Below are 23117 nucleotides of genomic sequence, written 5' to 3'. Positions count from 1 at the left end.
CCACCCCTGGTTCAGCTTTGGCAATGCATGCTGCTCAGTAGCAAGATCCTCCAGGGACTAAGTCCTCATGTCGGGCCACTGAGCATGCCTGTGGAGTGATCTCCCATTGGAGATCAAAGGTCATGTGCTCAGGTCCTGCTCGTGTTCGGATTGGCCCATCCGAGAAGCAAGGAGGATCACGGATGCCTGCGGCTATAAAAGGTTTGCATGGCCCCTCGGCCATGCGCTAAGATAGACTCAAATAGTTTGGTGTGTATGATGATGGATGCATGTATCTGGTGTCTGACTCATTATGAAACCCCTACCCTTTGATACGTCTGTTGTTAGGGTTTAGAGACTGAGTCAGCGCCTGCTAGTGGCTAGCCTGTAGGCCACAGTGCATACCGGCCGTCTGCACACTTGCACACGCCATTTATTTGATCCCTGTTGGTATCGCAGTCGTGGTGCCGGGCGCTAGCGGTCTAGAGGGACTTCAGTCCTGCTGTCTAAGGGCTGAGTTCTGTGACGTTACGCTAGCGCTTACTCTGCCGAGCTCTGTGAGCGAAAACAGGCTACGGCATCTATTATTTGCGGTAGTGCGGCTCTAAGTCATAAGAGTTTGCCTCGGTACACCTTGGGTGAGGTTAACCCCGTGTGTGCCGTTATTACACTGCCATATCGCGTCCGCCATTACCGAGCAGCAGTTAACACCTCTGGACGGTGGACCTCGGGCTGCGAACGCACCTAAACACCATCTTATTATTTGGTGTGTTCCGCCAGCCCTTAACAATAATAATAATAAAAAAAAATATATATATATATAAAGACTTTTTTACAATTTCAAAATTGCAAAAAGGAAAAAGGGGCGATGCAAAATTTTGGGCACCCTGGGAGATTTGTGTACTGAGATAATTTTGACCAAGATTTCACACCTTAATTAGCTTGTTAGGGTTTTGGTGAGATCACATGGTGACCAGGAGCTACAGTCTGAGGAAAGGGCTAAAAAGCCTTCACTAGACCCCTGTACAGCTGTATAATGAGGCCCAGGCTTTAATCATAGAATCATAGAGTTGGAAGGGACCTCCTGGGCCATTTGGTACAACCCCATGCTCAAAGCAGGATTCGCTAAATCATCCCAGTCAGATGTCTGTCCAGCCTCTGTTTGAAGACTTCCATTGAAGGAGAACTCACCACTTCTCGTGGCAGCCTGTTCCACTCATTGATCACTCTAACTGTCAAAAAGTTTTTTCTAATATCTAATCTGTGTCTCTTCCCATTCAGTTTCATCCCATTGCTTCTAGTCTTTCCTTGTGCAAATGAGAATAAAGTTGATCCTTCTACAATGTGACAGCCCTTTAGATATTTGTAGACAGCTATTAAGTCTCCTCTCAGTCTTCTCTTTTGCAAACTAAACATTCCCAAATCCTGCAACCTTTCCTCATAAGACAGGGTTTGCAGACCGGTCACCATTCTGGTCGCTCTTTTCTGAACTTGCTCCAGTTTGTTGATGTCTTTTTTAAAATGTGGTGCCCAAAACTGGACACAATATTCCAGATGAGGTCTGACCAAAGAGGAGTAGAGGGAAATAATGACTTCACGTGATCTAGACTGTATGCTTCTGTTAATACATCCTAGAATTGCATTTGCCTTTTTTGCTGCTGCATCACACTGTTGACTCATATTCAGTCTGTGATCTATTAGTATACCCAAGTCTTTTTCACATGTGCTGTCACTTAGCCCTATTCCTCCTATTCTATATATGCTTTTTTCATTTTTATTGCCCAGATGTAGTACTTTGCATTTCTCCCTGTTAAAAACCATTCTGTTAGTTGCTGCCCACTTCTCCAGTTTATTTAAATCTTTTTGAATCCTCTCTCTCTCTTCTCTAGTATTAGCTATCCCTCCTAGCTTTGTGTCATCAGCAAATTTAATCAGTTTACCCTCAATTCCTTCATCTAAATCGTTGATAAAGATGTTGAACAATACAGGGCCCAGGACAGAGCCCTGTGGTACCCCACTTGAGACATTCTTCCAACTGGATGTGCAGCCATTTACGACCACTCTTTGGGTCCGATCACTAAGCCAGTTATGAATCCACCTAACAGTTGCCTTGTCCATTCCATACTTAGTCATTTTTTCAATAAGGATTGTATGAGAGACTTTGTCAAATGCTTTGCTGAAGTCAAGATATACTATATCTACAGCATTTCCTTGATCCACCCAATCAGTGATACCGTCATAGAAGGAAATTAAGTTAGTCTGACATGACTTATTAGTTAGAAACCCATGCTGACTCTGTTTAATCACTTCATTCTTATCCAGGTATTGACATACATGTTGTTTAATAATTTGTTCAAAGATCTTTCCTGGTATAGAAGTCAGACTCACCGGCCTATAGTTGCCTGGGTCCACCTTCTTCCCCTTTTTGAAGATAGGAACAACATTTGCTCTTCTCCAGTCTTCTGGCACTTCTCCTGTTCTCCAAGAATTTTCAAAGATTATGGAGAGGGGTTTATAGTGAAGGGACAGGAGTGAGGGCATGTGCCAAGGAGCTACAGTCTAAGTAAAGAGCTAAAAAGCCTTCACTAGACCCCTGTACAGCTGTATAATGAGGCCAAGGCTTTATAGTGAAGGGACAGGAGTGAGGGCCTGTGCCCAGGAGCTACAGTCTGAGGAAAGGGCTAAAAAGCCTTCACTAGACCCCTGTACAGCTGTATAATGAGGTCCAGGCTTTATAGTGAAGGGACAGGAGAAAGGGCCTGTTCCCAGGAGCTACAGTCTGAGGAAAGGGCTAAAAAGCCTTCATTAGACTCCTGTACAGCTGTATAATGAGGCCCAGGCTTTATAGTGAAGGGAAAGGAGTGATGGCCTGTGCCCAGGAGCTACAGTCTGAGGAAAGGGTTAAAAAGCCTTCACTAGACCCCTGTACAGCTGTATAATGAGGCCCAGGCTTTATAGTGAAGGGACAGGAGTGAGGGCCTGTTCCCAGGAGCTACAGTCTGAGGAAAGGGCTAAAAAGCCTTCACTAGACCTCTGTACAGCTGTATAATGAGGCCCAGGCTTTATAGTGAAGGGACAGGAGTGAGGGCCTGTTCCCAGGAGCTACAGTCTGAGGAAAGGGCTAAAAAGCCTTCACTAGACCCCTGTACAGCTGTATAATGAGGCCCAGGCTTTATAGTGAAGGGACAGGAGTGAGGGCCTGTGCCCAGGAGCTACAGTCTGAGTAAAGAGCTAAAAAGCCTTCACTAGACCCCTGTACAGCTGTATAATGAGGCCCAGGCTTTATAGTGAAGGGACAGGAGTGAGGGCCTGTTCCCAGGAGCTACAGTCTGAGGAAAGGGCTAAAAAGCCTTCACTAGACCCCTGTACAGCTGTATAATGAGGTCCAGGCTTTATAGTGAAGGGACAGGAGAAAGGGCCTGTTCCCAGGAGCCTACAGTCTGAGGAAAGGGCTAAAAAGCCTTCACTAGACCCCTGTACAGCTGTATAATGAGGCCCAGGCTTTATAGTGAAGGGACAGGAGTGAGGGCCTGTTCCCAGGAGCTACAGTCTGAGGAAAGCGCTAAAAAGCCTTCACTAGACCCCTGTACAGCTGTATAATGAGGCCCAGGCTTTATAGTGAAGGGACAGGAGTGAGGGCCTGTTCCCAGGAGCTACAGTCTGAGGAAAGGGCTAAAAAGCCTTCACTAGACCCCTGTACAGCTGTATAATGAGGCCCAGGCTTTAATCATAGAATCATAGAGTTGGAAGGGACCTCCTGGGCCATTTGGTACAACCCCATGCTCAAAGCAGGATTCGCTAAATCATCCCAGTCAGATGTCTGTCCAGCCTCTGTTTGAAGACTTCCATTGAAGGAGAACTCACCACTTCTCGTGGCAGCCTGTTCCACTCATTGATCACTCTAACTGTCAAAAAGTTTTTTCTAATATCTAATCTGTGTCTCTTCCCATTCAGTTTCATCCCATTGCTTCTAGTCTTTCCTTGTGCAAATGAGAATAAAGTTGATCCTTCTACAATGTGACAGCCCTTTAGATATTTGTAGACAGCTATTAAGTCTCCTCTCAGTCTTCTCTTTTGCAAACTAAACATTCCCAAATCCTGCAACCTTTCCTCATAAGACAGGGTTTGCAGACCGGTCACCATTCTGGTCGCTCTTTTCTGAACTTGCTCCAGTTTGTTGATGTCTTTTTTAAAATGTGGTGCCCAAAACTGGACACAATATTCCAGATGAGGTCTGACCAAAGAGGAGTAGAGGGAAATAATGACTTCACGTGATCTAGACTGTATGCTTCTGTTAATACATCCTAGAATTGCATTTGCCTTTTTTGCTGCTGCATCACACTGTTGACTCATATTCAGTCTGTGATCTATTAGTATACCCAAGTCTTTTTCACATGTGCTGTCACTTAGCCCTATTCCTCCTATTCTATATATGCTTTTTTCATTTTTATTGCCCAGATGTAGTACTTTGCATTTCTCCCTGTTAAAAACCATTCTGTTAGTTGCTGCCCACTTCTCCAGTTTATTTAAATCTTTTTGAATCCTCTCTCTCTCTTCTCTAGTATTAGCTATCCCTCCTAGCTTTGTGTCATCAGCAAATTTAATCAGTTTACCCTCAATTCCTTCATCTAAATCGTTGATAAAGATGTTGAACAATACAGGGCCCAGGACAGAGCCCTGTGGTACCCCACTTGAGACATTCTTCCAACTGGATGTGCAGCCATTTACGACCACTCTTTGGGTCCGATCACTAAGCCAGTTATGAATCCACCTAACAGTTGCCTTGTCCATTCCATACTTAGTCATTTTTTCAATAAGGATTGTATGAGAGACTTTGTCAAATGCTTTGCTGAAGTCAAGATATACTATATCTACAGCATTTCCTTGATCCACCCAATCAGTGATACCGTCATAGAAGGAAATTAAGTTAGTCTGACATGACTTATTAGTTAGAAACCCATGCTGACTCTGTTTAATCACTTCATTCTTATCCAGGTATTGACATACATGTTGTTTAATAATTTGTTCAAAGATCTTTCCTGGTATAGAAGTCAGACTCACCGGCCTATAGTTGCCTGGGTCCACCTTCTTCCCCTTTTTGAAGATAGGAACAACATTTGCTCTTCTCCAGTCTTCTGGCACTTCTCCTGTTCTCCAAGAATTTTCAAAGATTATGGAGAGGGGTTTATAGTGAAGGGACAGGAGTGAGGGCATGTGCCAAGGAGCTACAGTCTAAGTAAAGAGCTAAAAAGCCTTCACTAGACCCCTGTACAGCTGTATAATGAGGCCAAGGCTTTATAGTGAAGGGACAGGAGTGAGGGCCTGTGCCCAGGAGCTACAGTCTGAGGAAAGGGCTAAAAAGCCTTCACTAGACCCCTGTACAGCTGTATAATGAGGTCCAGGCTTTATAGTGAAGGGACAGGAGAAAGGGCCTGTTCCCAGGAGCTACAGTCTGAGGAAAGGGCTAAAAAGCCTTCACTAGACCCCTGTACAGCTGTATAATGAGGCCCAGGATTTATAGTGAAGGGACAGGAGTGAGGGCCTGTTCCCAGGAGCTACAGTCTGAGGAAAGCGCTAAAAAGCCTTCACTAGACCCCTGTACAGCTGTATAATGAGGCCCAGGCTTTATAGTGAAGGGACAGGAGTGAGGGCCTGTTCCCAGGAGCTACAGTCTGAGGAAAGGGCTAAAAAGCCTTCATTAGACTCCTGTACAGCTGTATAATGAGGCCCAGGCTTTATAGTGAAGGGACAGGAGCGAGGGCCTGTGCCCAGGAGCTACAGTCTGAGGAAAGGGCTAAAAAGCCTTCACTAGACCCCTGTACAGCTGTATAATGAGGCCCAGGCTTTATAGTGAAGGGACAGGAGTGAGGGCCTGTGCCCAGGAGCTACAGTCTGAGGAAAGGGCTAAAAGGCCTTCACTAGACCCCTGCACAGCTGTATAATGAGGCCCAGGCTTTATAGTGAAGGGAAAGGAGTGATGGCCTGTGCCCAGGAGCTACAGTCTGAGGAAAGGGTTAAAAAGCCTTCACTAGACCCCTGTACAGCTGTATAATGAGGCCCAGGCTTTATAGTGAAGGGACAGGAGTGAGGGCCTGTTCCCAGGAGCTACAGTCTGAGGAAAGGGCTAAAAAGCCTTCACTAGACCTCTGTACAGCTGTATAATGAGGCCCAGGCTTTATAGTGAAGGGACAGGAGTGAGGGCCTGTTCCCAGGAGCTACAGTCTGAGGAAAGGGCTAAAAAGCCTTCACTAGACCCCTGTACAGCTGTATAATGAGGCCCAGGCTTTATAGTGAAGGGACAAGAGTGAGGGCCTGTGCCCAGGAGCTACAGTCTGAGTAAAGAGCTAAAAAGCCTTCACTAGACCCCTGTACAGCTGTATAATGAGGCCCAGGCTTTATAGTGAAGGGACAGGAGTGAGGGCCTGTTCCCAGGAGCTACAGTCTGAGGAAAGGGCTAAAAAGCCTTCACTAGACCCCTGTACAGCTGTATAATGAGGTCCAGGCTTTATAGTGAAGGGACAGGAGAAAGGGCCTGTTCCCAGGAGCCTACAGTCTGAGGAAAGGGCTAAAAAGCCTTCACTAGACCCCTGTACAGCTGTATAATGAGGCCCAGGCTTTATAGTGAAGGGACAGGAGTGAGGGCCTGTTCCCAGGAGCTACAGTCTGAGGAAAGCGCTAAAAAGCCTTCACTAGACCCCTGTACAGCTGTATAATGAGGCCCAGGCTTTATAGTGAAGGGACAGGAGTGAGGGCCTGTTCCCAGGAGCTACAGTCTGAGGAAAGGGCTAAAAAGCCTTCACTAGACTCCTGTACAGCTGTATAATGAGGCCCAGGCTTTATAGTGAAGGGACAGGAGCGAGGGCCTGTGCCCAGGAGCTACAGTCTGAGGAAAGGGCTAAAAAGCCTTCACTAGACTCCTGTACAGCTGTATAATGAGGCCCAGGCTTTATAGTGAAGGGACTGGAGTGAGGGCCTGCTCCCAGGAGCTACAGACTTAGGAAAGGGCTAAAAAGCCTTCACTAGACCCCTGTACAGCTGTATAATGAGGCCCAGGCTTTATAGTGAAGGGACAGGAGTGAGGGCCTGTGCCCAGGAGCTACAGTCTGAGGAAAGGGCTAAAAGGCCTTCACTAGACCCCTGCACAGCTGTATAATGAGGCCCAGGCTTTATAGTGAAGGGAAAGGAGTGATGGCCTGTGCCCAGGAGCTACAGTCTGAGGAAAGGGCTAAAAAGCCTTCACTAGACCCCTGTACAGCTGTATAATGAGGTCTAGGCTTTATAGTGAAGGGAAAGGAGTGAGGGCCTGTTCCCAGGACCAGGAGCTACAACCTTCACCAGACCCCTGTACAGCTGTATAATGAAGTCCAGGCTTTATAGTGAAGGGACAGGAGAAAGGGCCTGTTCCCAGGAGCTACAGTCTGAGGAAAGGGCTAAAAAGCCTTCACTAGACCCCTGTACAGCTGTATAATGAGGCCCAGGCTTTATAGTGAAGGGACAGGAGTGAGGGCCTGTTCCCAGGAGCTACAGTCTGAGGAAAGCGCTAAAAAGCCTTCACTAGACCCCTGTACAGCTGTATAATGAGGCCCAGGCTTTATAGTGAAGGGACAGGAGTGAGGGCCTGTTCCCAGGAGCTACAGTCTGAGGAAAGGGCTAAAAAGCCTTCACTAGACTCCTGTACAGCTGTATAATGAGGCCCAGGCTTTATAGTGAAGGGACAGGAGCGAGGGCCTGAGCCCAGAAGCTACAGTCTGAGGAAAGGGCTAAAAAGCCTTCACTAGACTCCTGTACAGCTGTATAATGAGGCCCAGGCTTTATAGTGAAGGGACTGGAGTGAGGGCCTGCTCCCAGGAGCTACAGACTGAGGAAAGTGCTAAAAAGCCTTCACTAGACCCCTGTACAGCTGTATAATGAGGCCCAGGCTTTATAGTGAAGGGACAGGAGTGAGGGCCTGTGCCCAGGAGCTACAGTCTGAGGAAAGGGCTAAAAGGCCTTCACTAGACCCCTGCACAGCTGTATAATGAGGCCCAGGCTTTATAGTGAAGGGAAAGGAGTGATGGCCTGTGCCCAGGAGCTACAGTCTGAGGAAAGGGTTAAAAAGCCTTCACTAGACCCCTGTACAGCTGTATAATGAGGCCCAGGCTTTATAGTGAAGGGACAGGAGTGAGGGCCTGTTCCCAGGAGCTACAGTCTGAGGAAAGGGCTAAAAAGCCTTCACTAGACCCCTGTACAGCTGTATAATGAGGCCCAGGCTTTATAGTGAAGGGACAGGAGTGAGGGCCTGTTCCCAGGAGCTACAGTCTGAGGAAAGGGCTAAAAAGCCTTCACTAGACCCCTGTACAGCTGTATAATGAGGTCCAGGCTTTATAGTGAAGGGAAAGGAGTGAGGGCCTGTTCCCAGGAGCTACAGCCTTCACCAGACCCCTGTACAGCTGTATAATGAGGCCCAGGCTTTATATAGTGAAGGGACAGGAGTGAGGGCCTGTGCTCAGGAGCTGCAGTCTGAGGAAAGGGCTAAAAAGCCTTCACTAGACCCCTGTACAGCTGTATAATGAGGCCCAGGCTTTATAGTGAAGGGACAGGAGTGAGGACCTGTTCCCAGGAGCTACAGTCTGAGGAAAGGGCTATAAAGCCTTCAATAGACCCTTGTACAGCTGTATAATGAGGCCCAGGCTTTATAGTGAAGGGACAGGAGTGAGGGCCTGTTCCCAGGAGATACAGTCTGAGGAAAGGGCTAAAAAGCCTTCACTAGACCCCTGTACAGCTGTATAATGAGGCCCAGGCTTTATAGTGAAGGGACAGGAGTGAGGGCCTGTTCCCAGGAGCTACAGTCTGACGAAAGGACTAAAAAGCCTTCACTAGACCCCTGTACAGCTGTATAATGAGGCCCAGGCTTTATAGTGAAGGGACAGGAGTGAGGGCCTGTTCCCAGGAGCTACAGTCTGAGGAAAGGGCTAAAAAGCCTTCACTAGACCCCTGTACAGCTGTATAATGAGGCCCAGGCTTTATAGTGAAGGGACAGGAGTGAGGGCCTGATCCCCGGAGCTACAGACTGAGGAAAGTGCTAAAAAGCCTTCACTAGACCCCTGTAGAGCTGTTTAATGAGGCCCAGGCTTTATAGTGAAGGGACAGGAGTGAGGGCCTGTGCCCAGGAGCTACACACTGAGGAAAGGGCTAAAAAGCCTTCACTAGACCCCTGTACAGCTGTATAATGAAGCGCAGGCTTTATAGTGAAGGGACAGGAGTGAGGGCCTGTTCCCAGGAGCTACAGTCTGAGGAAAGGGCTAAAAAGCCTTCACTAGACTCCTGTACAGCTGTATAATGAGGCCCAGGCTTTATAGTGAAGGGACAGGAGCGAGGGCCTGTGCTCAGGAGCTACAGTCTGAGGAAAGGGCTAAAAAGCCTTCACTAGACTCCTGTGCAGCTGTATAATGAGGCCCAGGCTTTATAGTGAAGGGACTGGAGTGAGGGCCTGCTCCCAGGAGCTACAGACTGAGTAAAGGGCTAAAAAGCCTTCACTAGACCCCTGTACAGCTGTATAATGAGGCCCAGGCTTTATAGTGAAGGGACAGGAGCGAGGGCCTGTGCTCAGGAGCTACAGTTTGAGGAAAGGGCTAAAAAGCCTTCACTAGACTCCTGTACAGCTGTATAATGAGGCCCAGGCTTTATAGTGAAGGGAAAGGAGTGAGGGCCTGTGCCCAGGAGCTACAGTCTGAGGAAATGGTTAAAAAGCCTTCACTAGACCCCTGTACAGCTGTATAATGAGGCCCAGGCTTTATAGTGAAGAGACAGGAGTGAGGGCCTGTGCCCAGGAGCTACACACTGAGGAAAGGGCTAAAAAGCCTTCACTAGACCCCTGTACAGCTGTATAATGAAGCGCAGGCTTTATAGTGAAGGGACAGGAGTGAGGGCCTGTTCCCAGGAGCTACAGTCTGAGGAAAGGGCTAAAAAGCCTTCACTAGACTCCTGTACAGCTGTATAATGAGGCCCAGGCTTTATAGTGAAGGGACAGGAGCGAGGGCCTGTGCTCAGGAGCTACAGTCTGAGGACAGGGCTAAAAAGCCTTCACTAGACTCCTGTACAGCTGTATAATGAGGCCCAGGCTTTATAGTGAAGGGACTGGAGTGAGGGCCTGCTCCCAGGAGCTACAGACTGAGTAAAGGGCTAAAAAGCCTTCACTAGACCCCTGTACAGCTGTATAATGAGGCCCAGGCTTTATAGTGAAGGGACAGGAGCGAGGGCCTGTGCTCAGGAGCTACAGTCTGAGAAAAGGGCTAAAAAGCCTTCACTAGACTCCTGTACAGCTGTATAATGAGGCCCAGGCTTTATAGTGAAGGGAAAGGAGTGAGGGCCTGTGCCCAGGAGCTACAGTCTGAGGAAATGGTTAAAAAGCCTTCACTAGACCCCTGTACAGCTGTATAATGAGGCCCAGGCTTTATAGTGAAGAGACAGGAGTGAGGGCCTGTGCCCAGGAGCTACAGTCTGAGGAAAGGGCTAAAAAGCCTTCACTAGACCCCTGTACAGCTGTATGATGAGGCCCAGGCTTTATAGTGAAGGGACAGGAGTGAGGGCCTGTGCCCAGGAGCTACAGTCTGAGGAAAGGGCTAAAAAGCCTTCACTAGACTCCTGTACAGCTGTATAATGAGGCCCAGGCTTTATAGTTAAGGGACAGAAGTGAGGGCCTGATCCCAGGAGCTACAGTCTGAGGAAAGGGCTAAAAAGCCTTCACTAGACCCCTTTACAGCTGTATGATGAGGCCCAGGCTTTATAGTGAAGGGACAGGAGTGAGGGCCTGATCCCAGGAGCTACAGACTGACGAAAGGGATAAAAAGCCTTCACTAGACCCCTGTACAGCTGTATAATGAGGCCCAGGCTTTATAGTGAAGGGACAGGAGTGAGGGCCTGTGCCCAGGAGCTATACACTGAGGAAAGGGCTAAAAAGCCTTCACTCGACTCCTGTACAGCTGTATAATGAGGCCCAGGCTCTATAGTGAAGGGACAGGAGTGAGGGCCTGCTCCCAGGAGCTACAGTCTGAGGAAAGGGCTAAAAAGCCTTCACTAGACCCCTGTACAGCTGTATAATGAGGCCCAGGCTTTATAGTGAAGGGACAGGAGTGAGGGCCTGTGCCCAGGAGCTACAGTCTGAGAAAAGGGCTAAAAAGCCTTCACTAGACCCCTGTACAGCTGTATAATGAGGCTCAGGCTTTATAGTGAAGGGACAGGAGTGAGGGCCTGTTCCCAGGAGCTACAGTCTGAGGAAAGGGCTAAAAAGCCTTCACTAGACCCCTGTACAGCTGTATAATGAGGCCCAGGCTTTATAGTGAAGGGACAGGAGTGAGGGCCTGTGCCCAGGAGCTACAGTCTGAGGAAAGAGCTAAAAAGCCATCACTAGACCCCTGTACAGCTGTATAATGAGGCCCAGGCTTTATAGTGAAGGGACAGGAGGGAGGGCCTGTGCCCAGGAGCTACAGTCTGAGGAAAGGGCTAAAAAGCCTTCACTAGACCCCTGTATAGCTGTATAATGAGGCCCAGGCTTTATAGTGAAGGGACAGGAGGGAGGGCCTGTGCCCAGGAGCTACAGTCTGAGGAAAGGGCTAAAAAGCCTTCACTAGACCCCTGTACAGCTGTATAATGAGGCCCAGGCTTTATAGTGAAGGGAAAGGATTGAGGGCCTGTTCCCAGGAGCTACAGCCTTCACCAGACCCCTGTACAGCTGTATAATGAGGCCCAGGCTTTATAGTGAAGGGACAGGAGTGAGGGCCTGTGCCCAGGAGCTACAGTCTGAGGAAAGGGCTAAAAGGCCTTCACTAGACCCCTGCACAGCTGTATAATGAGGCCCAGGCTTTATAGTGAAGGGAAAGGAGTGATGGCCTGTGCCCAGGAGCTACCGTCTGAGGAAAGGGCTAAAAAGCCTTCACTAGACCCCTGTACAGCTGTATAATGAGGTCTAGGCTTTATAGTGAAGGGAAAGGAGTGAGGGCCTGTTCCCAGGACCAGGAGCTACAACCTTCACCAGACCCCTGTACAGCTGTATAATGAGGTCCAGGCTTTATAGTGAAGGGACAGGAGAAAGTGCCTGTTCCCAGGAGCTACAGTCTGAGGAAAGGGCTAAAAAGCCTTCACTAGACCCCTGTACAGCTGTATAATGAGGGCCAGGCTTTATAGTGAAGGGACAGGAGTGAGGGCCTGTTCCCAGGAGCTACAGTCTGAGGAAAGCGCTAAAAAGCCTTCACTAGACCCCTGTACAGCTGTATAATGAGGCCCAGGCTTTATAGTGAAGGGACAGGAGTGAGGGCCTGTTCCCAGGAGCTACAGTCTGAGGAAAGGGCTAAAAAGCCTTCAATAGACTCCTGTACAGCTGTATAATGAGGCCCAGGCTTTATAGTGAAGGGACAGGAGCGAGGGCCTGTGCCCAGGAGCTACAGTCTGAGGAAAGGGCTAAAAAGCCTTCACTAGACTCCTGTACAGCTGTATAATGAGGCCCAGGCTTTATAGTGAAGGGACTGGAGTGAGGGCCTGCTCCCAGGAGCTACAGACTGAGGAAAGTGCTAAAAAGCCTTCACTAGACCCCTGTACAGCTGTATAATGAGGCCCAGGCTTTATAGTGAAGGGACAGGAGTGAGGGCCTGTGCCCAGGAGCTACAGTCTGAGGAAAGGGCTAAAAGGCCTTCACTAGACCCCTGCACAGCTGTATAATGAGGCCCAGGCTTTATAGTGAAGGGAAAGGAGTGATGGCCTGTGCCCAGGAGCTACAGTCTGAGGAAAGGGTTAAAAAGCCTTCACTAGACCCCTGTACAGCTGTATAATGAGGCCCAGGCTTTATAGTGAAGGGACAGGAGTGAGGGCCTGTTCCCAGGAGCTACAGTCTGAGGAAAGGGCTAAAAAGCCTTCACTAGACCCCTGTACAGCTGTATAATGAGGCCCAGGCTTTATAGTGAAGGGACAGGAGTGAGGGCCTGTTCCCAGGAGCTACAGTCTGAGGAAAGGGCTAAAAAGCCTTCACTAGACCCCTGTACAGCTGTATAATGAGGTCCAGGCTTTATAGTGAAGGGAAAGGAGTGAGGGCCTGTTCCCAGGAGCTACAGCCTTCACCAGACCCCTGTACAGCTGTATAATGAGGCCCAGGCTTTATATAGTGAAGGGACAGGAGTGAGGGCCTGTGCCCAGGAGCTGCAGTCTGAGGAAAGGGCTAAAAAGCCTTCACTAGACCCCTGTACAGCTGTATAATGAGGCCCAGGCTTTATAGTGAAGGGACAGGAGTGAGGACCTGTTCCCAGGAGCTACAGTCTGAGGAAAGGGCTAAAAAGCCTTCACTAGACCCCTGTACAGCTGTATAATGAGGTCCAGGCTTTATAGTGAAGGGAAAGGAGTGAGGGCCTGTTCCCAGGAGCTACAGCCTTCACCAGACCCCTGTACAGCTGTATAATGAGGCCCAGGCTTTATAGTGAAGGGACAGGAGTGAGGGCCTGTTCCCAGGAGATACAGTCTGAGGAAAGGGCTAAAAAGCCTTCACTAGACCCCTGTACAGCTGTATAATGAGGCCCAGGCTTTGTAGTGAAGGGACAGGAGTGAGGGCCTGTTCCCAGGAGCTACAGTCTGACGAAAGGACTAAAAAGCCGTCACTAGACCCCTGTACAGCTGTATAATGAGGCCCAGGCTTTATAGTGAAGGCACAGGAGTGAGGGCCTGTTCCCAGGAGCTACAGTCTGAGGAAAGGGCTAAAAAGCCTTCACTAGACCCCTGTTCAGCTGTATAATGAGGCCCAGGCTTTATAGTGAAGGGACAGGAGTGAGGGCCTGTGCCCAGGAGCTACAGTCTGAGTAAAAAGCTAAAAAGCCTTCACTAGACCCCTGTACAGCTGTATAATGAGGCCCAGGCTTTATAGTGAAGGGACAGGAGTGAGGGCCTGTGCCCAGGAGCTACAGTCTGAGTAAAGAGCTATAAAGCCTTCACTAGACCCCTGTACAGCTGTATAATGAGGCCCAGGCTTTATAGTGAAGGGACAGGAGTGAGGGCCTGTTCCCAGGAGCTACAGTCTGAGGAAAGGGCTAAAAAGCCTTCACTAGACCCCTGTACAGCTGTATAATGAGGCCCAGGCTTAATAGTGAAGGGACAGGAGTGAGGGCCTGATCCCCGGAGCTACAGACTGAGGAAAGTGCTAAAAAGCCTTCACTAGACCCCTGTAGAGCTGTTTAATGAGGCCCAGGCTTTATAGTGAAGGGACAGGAGTGAGGGCCTGTGCCCAGGAGCTACACACTGAGGAAAGGGCTAAAAAGCCTTCACTAGACCCCTGTACAGCTGTATAATGAAGCGCAGGCTTTATAGTGAAGGGACAGGAGTGAGGGCCTGTTCCCAGGAGCTACAGTCTGAGGAAAGGGCTAAAAAGCCTTCACTAGACTCCTGTACAGCTGTATAATGAGGCCCAGGCTTTATAGTGAAGGGACAGGAGCGAGGGCCTGTGCTCAGGAGCTACAGTCTGAGGAAAGGGCTAAAAAGCCTTCACTAGACTCCTGTACAGCTGTATAATGAGGCTCAGGCTTTATAGTGAAGGGAAAGGAGTGAGGGCCTGTGCCCAGGAGCTACAGTCTGAGGAAATGGTTAAAAAGCCTTCACTAGACCCCTGTACAGCTGTATAATGAGGCCCAGGCTTTATAGTGAAGAGACAGGAGTGAGGGCCTGTGCCCAGGAGCTACACACTGAGGAAAGGGCTAAAAAGCCTTCACTAGACCCCTGTACAGCTGTATAATGAAGCGCAGGCTTTATAGTGAAGGGACAGGAGTGAGGGCCTGTTCCCAGGAGCTACAGTCTGAGGAAAGGGCTAAAAAGCCTTCACTAGACTCCTGTACAGCTGTATAATGAGGCCCAGGCTTTATAGTGAAGGGACAGGAGCGAGGGCATGTGCTCAGGAGCTACAGTCTGAGGACAGGGCTAAAAAGCCTTCACTAGACTCCTGTACAGCTGTATAATGAGGCCCAGGCTTTATAGTGAAGGGACTGGAGTGAGGGCCTGCTCCCAGGAGCTACAGACTGAGTAAAGGGCTAAAAAGCCTTCACTAGACCCCTGTACAGCTGTATAATGAGGCCCAGGCTTTATAGTGAAGGGACAGGAGCGAGGGCCTGTGCTCAGGAGCTACAGTCTGAGAAAAGGGCTAAAAAGCCTTCACTAGACTCCTGTCCAGCTGTATAATGAGGCCCAGGCTTTATAGTGAAGGGAAAGGAGTGAGGGCCTGTGCCCAGGAGCTACAGTCTGAGGAAATGGTTAAAAAGCCTTCACTAGACCCCTGTACAGCTGTATAATGAGGCCCAGGCTTTATAGTGAAGAGACAGGAGTGAGGGCCTGTCCCCAGGAGCTACAGTCTGAGGAAAGGGCTAAAAAGCCTTCACTAGACCCCTGTACAGCTGTATGATGAGGCCCAGGCTTTATAGTGAAGGGACAGGAGTGAGGGCCTGTGCCCAGGAGCTACAGTCTGAGGAAAGGGCTAAAAAGCCTTCACTAGACTCCTGTACAGCTGTATAATGAGGCCCAGGCTTTATAGTTAAGGGACAGAAGTGAGGGCCTGATCCCAGGAGCTACAGTCTGAGGAAAGGGCTAAAAAGCCTTCACTAGACCCCTTTACAGCTGTATAATGAGGCCCAGGCTTTATAGTGAAGGGACAGGAGTGAGGGCCTGATCCCAGGAGCTACAGACTGACGAAAGGGATAAAAAGCCTTCACTAGACCCCTGTACAGCTGTATAATGAGGCCCAGGCTTTATAGTGAAGGGACAGGAGTGAGGGCCTGTGCCCAGGAGCTATACACTGAGGAAAGGGCTAAAAAGCCTTCACTCGACTCCTGTACAGCTGTATAATGAGGCCCCGGCTCTATAGTGAAGGGACAGGAGTGAGGGCCTGCTCCCAGGAGCTACAGTCTGAGGAAAGGGCTAAAAAGCCTTCACTAGACCCCTGTACAGCTGTATAATGAGGCCCAGGCTTTATAGTGAAGGGACAGGAGTGAGGGCCTGTGCCCAGGAGCTACAGTCTGAGAAAAGGGCTAAAAAGCCTTCACTAGACCCCTGTACAGCTGTATAATGAGGCTCAGGCTTTATAGTGAAGGGACAGGAGTGAGGGCCTGTTCCCAGGAGCTACAGTCTGAGGAAAGGGCTAAAAAGCCTTCACTAGACCCCTGTACAGCCGTATAATGAGGCCCAGGCTTTATAGTGAAGGGACAGGAGGGAGGGCCTGTTCCCAGGAGCTACAGTCTGAGGAAAGAGCTAAAAAGCCATCACTAGACCCCTGTACAGCTGTATAATGAGGCCCAGGCTTTATAGTGAAGGGACAGGAGGGAGGGCCTGTGCCCAGGAGCTACAGTTTGAGGAAAGGGCTAAAAAGCCTTCACTAGACCCCTGTATCGCTGTATAATGAGGCCCAGGCTTTATAGTGAAGGGACAGGAGGGAGGGCCTGTGCCCAGGAGCTACAGTCTGAGGAAAGGGCTGAAAAGCCTTCACTAGACCCCTGTACAGCTGTATAATGAGGCCCAGGCTTTATAGTGAAGGGAAAGGAGTGAGGGCCTGTTCCCAGGAGCTACAGCCTTCACCAGACCCCTGTACAGCTGTATAATGAGGCCCAGGCTTTATAGTGAAGGGACAGGAGTGAGGGCCTGTGCCCAGGAGCTACAGTCTGAGGAAAGGGCTAAAAAGCCTTCACTAGACCCCTGTACAGCTGTATAATGAGGCCCAGGCTTTATAGTGAAGGGACAGGAGTGAGGGCCTGTGCCCAGGAGCTACAGTCTGAGGAAAGGGCTAAAAAGCCTTCACTAGACCCTTGTACAGCTGTATAATGAGGCCCAGGCTTTATAGTGAAGGGACAGGAGTGAGGGCCTGTGCCCAGGAGCTACAGTCTGAGGAAAGGGCTAAAAAGCCGTCACTAGACCCCTGTACAGCTGTATAATGAGGCCCAGGCTTTATAGTGAAGGGACAGGAGTGAGGGCCTGTTCCCAGGAGCTACAGTCTGAGAAAAGGGCTAAAAAGCCTTCACTAGACCCCTGTACAGCTGTATAATGAGGCCCAGGCTTTATAGTGAAAGGACAGGAGTGAGAAAAGTGGGGAAAGGAGGAAGAAGAGCCTGACTGCCCATCACTAACCTGCAGAGCCGCACTCCACATATATGGCTGCTCTGTGCACAGGACCTGTGATGAGGTCACAGGAGGGGAGGAGTCAGGGGTCACATGATCTCCGGAGTGCAGACCTCCATGGAGGCTTCTCCTCAGTCAGTGACATTCCCGCCATTATTCGCCCCTCACTACTGGCACAATTACCCCGCGCCGCCTTCTCTACACAGTGTTATGTGTGGAATGTAACGTGTGATTTCTCTGGAGGGAAATAGACCCCACACAGGAGGGAATTCTCACCAGTTACCCGCCGTCTACTACAGTGGGGAAAAAAAGTATTTAGTCAGTCAGCAATAGTGCAAGTTCCACCACTTAAAAAGATGAGAGGCGTCTGTAATTTACATCATAGGTAGACCTCAACTATGGGAGACAAACTGAGAAAAAAAAATCCAGAAAATCACATTGTCTGTTTTTGTTTCATTTTATTTGCATATTATGGTGGAAAATAAGTATTTGGTCAGAAACAAAATTTCATCTCAATACTTTGTGATATATCCTTTGTTGGCAATGACAGAGGTCAAACGTTTTCTGTAAGTCTTCACAAGGTTGCCACACACTGTTGTTGGTATGTTGGCCCATTCCTCCATGCAGATCTCCTCTAGAGCAGTGATGTTTTTGGCTTTTCGCTTGGCAACACGGACTTTCAACTCCCTCCAAAGGTTTTCTATAGGGTTGAGATCTGGAGACTGGCTAGGCCACTCCAGGACCTTGAAATGCTTCTTACGAAGCCACTCCTTCGTTGCCCTGGCGGTGTGCTTTGGATCATTGTCATGTTGAAAGACCCAGCCACGATTCATCTTCAATGCCCTTGCTGATGGAAGGAGGTTTGCACTCAAAATCTCACGATACATGGCCCCATTCATTCTTTCATGTACCCGGATCAGTCGTCCTGGCCCCTTTGCAGAGAAACAGCCCCAAAGCATGATGTTTCTACCACCATGCTTTACAGTAGGTATGGTGTTTGATGGATGCAACTCAGTATTCTTTTTCCTCCAAACACGACAAGTTGTGTTTCTATCAAACAGTTCCAGTTTGGTTTCATCAGACCATAGGACATTCTCCCAAAACTCCTCTGGATCATCCAAATGCTCTCTAGCAAACTTCAGACGTGCCCGGACATGTACAGGCTTAAGCAGTGGGACACGTCTGGCACTGCAGGATCTGAGTCCATGGTGGCGTAGTGTGTTACTTATGGTAGGCCTTGTTACATTGGTCCCAGCTCTCTGCAGTTCATTCACTAGGTCCCCCCGCGTGGTTCTGGGATTTTTGCTCACCGTTCTTGTGATCATTCTGACCCCACGGGGTGGGATTTTGCGCGGAGCACCAGATCGAGGGAGATTATCAGTGGTCTTGTATGTCTTCCATTTTCTAATTATTGCTCCCACAGTTGATTTCTTCACTCCAAGCTGGTTGGCTATTGCAGATTCAGTCTTCCCAGCCTGGTGCAGGGCTACAGTTTTGTTTCTGGTGTCCTTTGACAGCTCTTTGGTCTTCACCATAGTGGAGTTTGGAGTCAGACTGTTTGAGGGTGTGCACAGGTGTCTTTTTATACTGATAACAAGTTTAAACAGGTGCCATTACTACAGGTAATGAGTGGAGGAAAGAGGAGACTCTTAAAGAAGAAGTTACAGGTCTGTGAGAGCCAGAAATCTTGATTGCTTGTTTCTGACCAAATACTTATTTTCCACCATAATATGCAAATAAAATGAAACAAAAACAGACAATGTGATTTTCTGGATTTTTTTTTCTCAGTTTGTCTCCCATAGTTGAGGTCTACCTATGATGTAAATTACAGACGCCTCTCATCTTTTTAAGTGGTGGAACTTGCACTATTGCTGACTGACTAAATATTTTTTTTCCCCACTGTATATGGCGGCATATGATTGTGCTATCGACTCCACACCAGGAGCTAAAATGCCCAAATCTCGGTTATTTCCCCCTTCCAGAGTCCGTCTGAAGCCGGGGTCACACTTGGGAGAAACTCGCCCGAGTCTCGCACCTCAGTGCCCTTGTGGATTAGCCTCTGTAGGGGAAACGACACCGGCTGTCAGGGACAGGGGGCCCCAACATAAATCCAATATTCATTGTAAGAAAACCCAACCTGATGCCGCCATTCGGGGTAACCAATGCTCCCGCAGTCTGTGACAATGTCAGTAATTGTATTTTTCCTCACTGATTGGTAGATTTGTGGTAATTTTCCAGGATGATATATTGATAGTGTTGATCGATACCATCCGATATTCAGAAATATCGGATCGGCCCGATATCCCAAAAAGTATCGGTAACGCCAATTCCGATACCGGAAGTCCCATTCAAGCCAATGGGACAGAAATATCGGAATTAAAAAAAACCCTTTCTTGCCTTGTACATCCTGTTCGGGAGGGGGGAAGAGTGTGGGCGGTGCATGGACGGACACTGTGCGTGTCTGTGTGTGCGGGCGGGGTCTGTGTGGGCCTCTCGGGGGTCTGAGCCGACTGTCGGGGGCCTGTGCCAGCTGCCGGTGGTCTGTATGGGCCTCTCGGGGGTCTGTGCCGAGTGTCGGGGGCCTGTGCCGGCTACTGGTGGTCTGTACGGGCCTCTTGGGGGCCTGTGCTGGCTGTTGGTGGTCTGTGCGGGTCTGCCGGGGGTCTTGTGTGTGTGCAGGCATCGTCCGATGCCTGCTACAATGACAGTGATTGACACATTAGCCAATGATGGGACAGTAGTAGTCCCATCATCCGGCTAATGTGTTGAATGTAAAAAAAAAAAAAACATACTACATACATACTACATACTACATATATACTACATTCATACAACATACATAGTACATACTACATACATACTACATACATACAACATGCTACAGACATACAACATACATACAACATACTACATACTGCATACATACTGCATACAATACATTCATACAATACATACATATAGACATACATTACATACAACATAGAGTACATACTCACCATCACTTGTCACTTTGATCCCCAAAGCCAGTGTCATCTATAAAAAATTAGAAAATAACAAACAAGCGATATACTTCCTGATCAGCAGAAATCCACGAGGGTCCCACTCCGATTTCCCGTGGGGAACAGCAGCATCAGCTGATGCGACCGCTCTCTAGGGGCTTCAATAATCCAATGATGGGAGGTAGGTATCCTTCCGCACTGTATTCCTCCGCCACTGCAAAAAAGTATTCCTTAGTCTCACATTTGGCATTGCTGTGTGAGAAAGTTCCCACACAGCTTTTGCCATAAAGTGAGACTAGGGACTATTTTTTTGCAGTGGCGGAGGAATACAGTGCGGAAGGATACCTACCTCCCATCATTGGATTATTGAAGCCCCTAGAGAGCGGTCGCATCAGCTGATGCTGCTGTTCTCCACGGGAAATCAGCGTGGGACCCTCGTGGATTTCTGCTGATCAGGAAGTATATCGCTTGTTTGTTATTTTCTAATTTTTTATAGATGACACTGGCTTCGGGGATCAAAGTGAAAAGTGATGGTGAGTATGTACTCTATGTTATATGTACTGTATGTCTATGTATGTATTGTATGAATGTATGAATGTATTGTATGCAGTATGTATGTAGTATGTCTGTAGCATGTTGTATGTATGTAGTATGTATGTAGTATGTACTATGTATGTATGTTGTATGAATGTTGTATATATGTAGCATGTATGTAGCATGTATGTATGTTGTATGAATGTAGTATATATGTAGCATGTATGTAGTATGTATGTATGTTGTATGACTGTAGTATATATGTAGCATGTATGTAGTATGTATGCATGTTGTATGAATGTAGTATGTATGTATGTTGTATGTATGTTGTATGTATGTAGTATGTATGTAGTATGTACTATGTATGTATGTTGTATGAATGTTGTATATATGTAGCATGTATGTAGTATGTATGTATGTTGTATGAATGTAGTATATATGTAGCATGTATGTAGTATGTATGTATGTTGTATGACTGTAGTATATATGAAGTATGTATGTAGTATATATGTATGTAGTATGAATGTAGTATATATGTAGCATGTATGTAGCATGTAGTATGTATGTATGTTGTATGAATGTAGTATATATGTAGTATGTATGTAGTATATATGTATGTTGTATGAATGTCATATATATGTAGTATGTATGTAGTATGTATGTTGTATGAATGTAGTATATATGAAGTATGTACAGTATGTAGTATATATATATATATATGTTGTATGAATGTAGTATATATGTAGCATGTATGTAGTATGTAGTATGTATGTTGTATGAATGTAGCATGTATGTAGTATGTATGTATGTTGTATGAATGTAGTATATATGTAGCATGTATGTAGTATGTATGTATGTTGTATGAATGTAGTATATATGTAGCATGTATGTAGTATGTATGTATGTTGTATGAATGTAGTATATATGTAGTATGTATGTAGTATATATGAATGTAGTATATATGTAGCATGTATGTAGTATGTATGTATGTTGTATGAATGTAGTATATATGTAGCATGTATGTAGTATGTATGTATGTTGTATGACTGTAGTATATATGAAGTATGTATGTAGTATATATGTATGTAGTATGAATGTAGTATATATGTGGCATGTATGTAGCATGTAGTATGTATGTTGTATGAATGTAGAATATATGTAGTATGTATGTAGTATATATGTATGTTGTATGAATGTCGTATATATGTAGTATGTATGTAGTATGTATGTTGTATGAATGTAGTATATATGAAGTATGTATGTAGTATATATATATATGATGTATGAATGTAGTATATATGTAGCATGTATGTAGTATGTAGTATGTATGTTGTATGAATGTAGCATGTATGTAGTATGTATGTATGTTGTATGAATGTAGTATATATGTAGCATGTATGTAGTATGTATGTATGTATGTTGTATGAATGTAGTATATATGTAGCATGTATGTAGTATGTATGTATGTTGTATGAATGTAGTATATATGTAGTATGTATGTAGCATGTAGTATGTATGTATGTATGTTGTATGAATGCAGTATATATGTAGCATGTATGTAGTATGTATGTATGTTGTATGAATGTAGTATATCTGTAGCATGTATGTAGTATGTATGTATGTTGTATGAATCTAGTATATATGTAGTTTGTATGTAGTATGTATGTATGTTGTATGAATGTAGTATATATGAAGTATGTATGTAGTATATATGTATGTTGTATGAATGTAGTATACATGTAGTATGTATGTAGTATGTAGTATGTATGTATGTTGTATGAATGTAGTATATATGTAGCATGTATGTAGTATGTATGTATGTTGTATGAATGTAGTATATATGTAGCATGTATGTAGTATGTATGTATGTTGTATGAATGTAGTATATATGTAGTATGTATGTAGTATGTATGTATGTTGTATGACTGTAGTATATATGAAGTATGTATGTAGTATATATGTATGTAGTATGAATGTAGTATATATGTGGCATGTATGTAGCATGTAGTATGTATGTTGTATGAATGTAGTATATATGTAGCATGTATGTAGTATGTATGTATGTTGTATGAATGTAGTATATATGTAGCATGTATGTAGTATGTATGTATGTTGTATGAATGTAGTATATATGTAGCATGTATGTAGTATGTATGTATGTTGTATGACTGTAGTATATATGAAGTATGTATGTAGTATATATGTATGTAGTATGAATGTAGTATATATGTGGCATGTATGTAGCATGTAGTATGTATGTTGTATGAATGTAGAATATATGTAGTATGTATGTAGTATATATGTATGTTGTATGAATGTCGTATATATGTAGTATGTATGTAGTATGTATGTTGTATGAATGTAGTATATATGAAGTATGTATGTAGTATATATATATATGATGTATGAATGTAGTATATATGTAGCATGTATGTAGTATGTAGTATGTATGTTGTATGAATGTAGCATGTATGTAGTATGTATGTATGTTGTATGAAT

This window comes from Dendrobates tinctorius, unplaced genomic scaffold, assembly GCF_039654945.1.
Source record: "Dendrobates tinctorius isolate UK_male_01 unplaced genomic scaffold, ASM3965494v1 ptg000017l, whole genome shotgun sequence".
Taxonomy (NCBI): Eukaryota; Metazoa; Chordata; class Amphibia; order Anura; family Dendrobatidae; genus Dendrobates; species Dendrobates tinctorius.
Note: the sequence above shows the minus strand (reverse complement) of the source record.